Source organism: Odocoileus virginianus, chromosome 15 (genome assembly GCF_023699985.2).
Source record: "Odocoileus virginianus isolate 20LAN1187 ecotype Illinois chromosome 15, Ovbor_1.2, whole genome shotgun sequence".
NCBI lineage: Eukaryota > Metazoa > Chordata > Mammalia > Artiodactyla > Cervidae > Odocoileus > Odocoileus virginianus.
Genome location: NC_069688.1, coordinates 35659929 through 35663253, shown reverse-complemented (window position 1 = coordinate 35663253; position 3325 = coordinate 35659929). Strand labels below are relative to the sequence as shown.

At 39.9% G+C, this 3325-nt stretch overlaps 1 pseudogene; it reads left to right on the top strand.

Moving 5' to 3' along the window:
- The first annotated feature begins 1883 nt into the window (after positions 1 to 1883).
- Positions 1884 to 2657, top strand: LOC110131032 (thioredoxin-dependent peroxide reductase, mitochondrial pseudogene; annotated as a pseudogene).
- Positions 2658 to 3325: the final 668 nt, after the last annotated feature.

Here is a 3325-nt window from a genome sequence, read left to right as displayed (position 1 = left end):
CATTCAAACCAGCCTTCTCTTCTTCCAACAAGAAGAAGCTCTTCTTGTTGAGATATCCAATGATCTCTACCCATATCTCTAAATCCAACAGACTCCTTCTAATTTTTATTTTGCTTGACCTAGCCATGACATTTGACCTGTTAACCACTTCCTCCTTTAACCACACACACTTGCACACTTTTTAATTCAGTGTCAACACCACACACTCTTTTCCCACCCACTTTTTTAGCTGTCTTGTCCAGATCTCTTTGTGGTTTGGCATCTGCTACCCATTTTTTAAATGTTGAAATTTACCAGCACTATCACTGACTCCATGCTCATCTCTTTCTGCACCTTCCTAAGTGATCCTGCATATGTCTGTGGCTTCAGTAAATCTCACCTCTAGTCCAGACTGACCTTGTCTAATTTTCAAACCCAAACATGTGGTCCATTTATCTACTCAAGATGCCTCTAAGGCATCTCAAAATCAGTTTTCCAAGACTAGTGATAGCATTTCCACCATCAGCTGTCCAAGCCAGGAGTTGGAGAACAATCCTTTATTCCACCCTCATAGCTCAGAGGGTGAAGAGTCTGCCTGCAATGTGGGAGACCCAGGTTGGATCCCTGGGTTGGGAAGATCCCCTGGAGAAGGGAACGGCAATCCACTTCAGTATTCTTGCCTGGAGAATTCCATGGACAGAGGAGCCTGGCCGGCTACAGTCCATGGTGTAGCGAAGAGGCAAAAAAGATTGAGCAAGTAACACTTCCACCCTTTTATTTCACACATCCAACCCTTTATCCAATAATCTCAACTTCATCATTTATCAGCTCAAACATCATTTCCTAAGAGTAGACTTTCTCGTATCCAAAGATACAATTAACTTCCTTCCCTTCCCCTACACTATATGGTCCTATACATGGTTTCTCTATGTTTTCCAACTCTATTACACATAAATCCAAATCACCATTTCCTTCTGATCATGTTTTACACTCATCCTAGAAGGTATACAGTATCTGTCTTCTCCACTGAGCAACTTGGGTTTCACGGATAGCTGGTCTCACAAACCTGCTCAGCCCATCTGAATTTCCTTCTGCTGATAATAATGCAGAGTATGAACTACCTATACCCAAAACAGAGGATGCGACACTGAGCGTCAACTAATAGTGCAGTTGTAGTGAACAAATATGTCTTTGCAATCAATGCCTGTGCAATTTTGCTGCCACGTTGGTCCACTCTCCATCTGCTGCTTGGCAACCAGGTCACCTCCTCCAAAAAGCCACTTCTCACACCTGGGCCACTCGAGCAATTCATCCACTTCTTCTTTGCTGCTCCCCAAGTTCCAACCATAGCTTCATACTTCCAACCACAATTCAAATACAGCCTTGGGTCCCATTCTCTGATGCTAGGGCAACTTATTCTTATTATCTTTAATTTTTCTTTCATCTAGCAGAGAGATAGATATAAAAGCACTCAATTTACTTATGTACTTACTAATTTAAACTGAAAAACTGGAAATGAGGCAAACCAGTCATTTGTCTAAAAACTAAAAATACAGGTTTTAGTCTTTTTCTCATGAAGTTGGTAGAAACTTTAAGAAAAAAATATTTTTAATCTCAATAAGAGACCACCATTGGACCCAGTACAATGTCATACATCCTCTGAGGGGGAAAAAAAGATACATAATTATTTATTAGAAAATAGGGGAAAGTAATCATTAAAGTCCATGCTTGGGACTTCCCTAGCAGTCCAATGATTAAGAATCAGCACTTCCAGTTCAAGGGATGTGGGTTCCATCCCTGGTTGGGGAACTAAGATTCCCACAAGCCCTGCTCAGCCAATAAATCAATACATTAAATAATAGCTGTATACTTTTTTAAAAAAAGATTCATATTTGACAGTGAAGATGGCCTCCATGGTGGGAAGGTTACTCTGGGCATCGCTTGTCTGACATGTGAAAGACATTCCTTGAGGCATTTCTGCCTATGCAGCCCTTATGTCTGTTGAAGAACATGCTTGACAAATGCATTGTGGTCTGGTTCTGGTCCAACAAAATTGGCCTCTAGCATCAGTTCCTCACACCATATCCTTGCCATCACCCAGCAAGTGACCTGTATTAAGGGTACAGCCATTGGCAAGGGAGAGTTCAAAGACAATGACTGAGCGACTAAACTGACAACTTCAAGGGGAAATATTTGGTGCTCTTCTTCTATCCTTTGGATTCCACTTTTGTGAACAGAAATTTCACAATTGCTTTCAGTGACAAAGCCAATGAATTTCATGATGTGAACTGTGAACTTGCTGCAGTGTCAATGGGTTCCCACTTCAGCCCCCTGGCCTAGAGAAACACACAGAGGAAGAAGGCTGGTTTGGGCCACATGAGCATTAAGCTCTTGTCAGATCTGACTAAACAGCTCCCCCGACACTACAGTTTGTGGTGAGAAGGTTCTGACCCTTCACTATGTGTTCTTTTCATAATTGACGCCAATGGAGTCAACAAGCATTTGAGGATCAATGATCTCCCAGTGGGCTGAAGCATGGAAGAAACCCTCTGCTTGGTGAAGGCTTTTCAGTTTGTGGAAACCAATGGAGAAGTCTGCCCAGCCAATAGGACATCAGCTTCTGCAATTAAGCCCCGTCCAACTGCTTCCAAGAAAACTTCAAGGAGGTAAATCAGTAGACAATGTGTACCTACAGCTTGCCACACCAGAAAAGAACTGCAGTTGGACCTCATTTTTTGCATTTCAAAGATTATTATTTATAGAAGGCAAAAAACTAATTATGTTTGTATTTGTAAATATTACTCTTAATATTTTGTTTTGTAACATTTGCCGAGGCTTTCAAAATGTGGTCCATTACTAATGTAAGAAATTCTTTATTGGCACTGTATGGTTGGATGGCTAATTTCTATAGAATATTTGGTTTACTTATTTCTTGGATCCTGTGTTCAATGGGAAACGCAAACAACTCTTCTTTCTCAGGCTTTCTTGCACCTTTGTGTACACCTGAATATTTTGACAGCCATCAAAATCTTCTGATCAAGTGTCCCAAAATTTTCTTCTTGAATTTCTTTGCATTAAACTGAAGTTTCTTTTAAGATCTTAGTTTTAAGATGCTAGCATCAGTGGTGTAAGTAAATACTTGCAATTAATGCGTCTGTGATTGAAGTAAATGTGAATCATGTTTAAAAAAAAAAAACAGTGGCAAACTGACTTAACTGATCATGGATAGTCCCCATTCCTGAGATTTATATTTCATATAGTTATTTTAATTATTTTGTTAGCTGACTTAGTGTCTACAGACATTTCTAATATTGACTGGGTATAATTATAAAAGATATTTATTGAA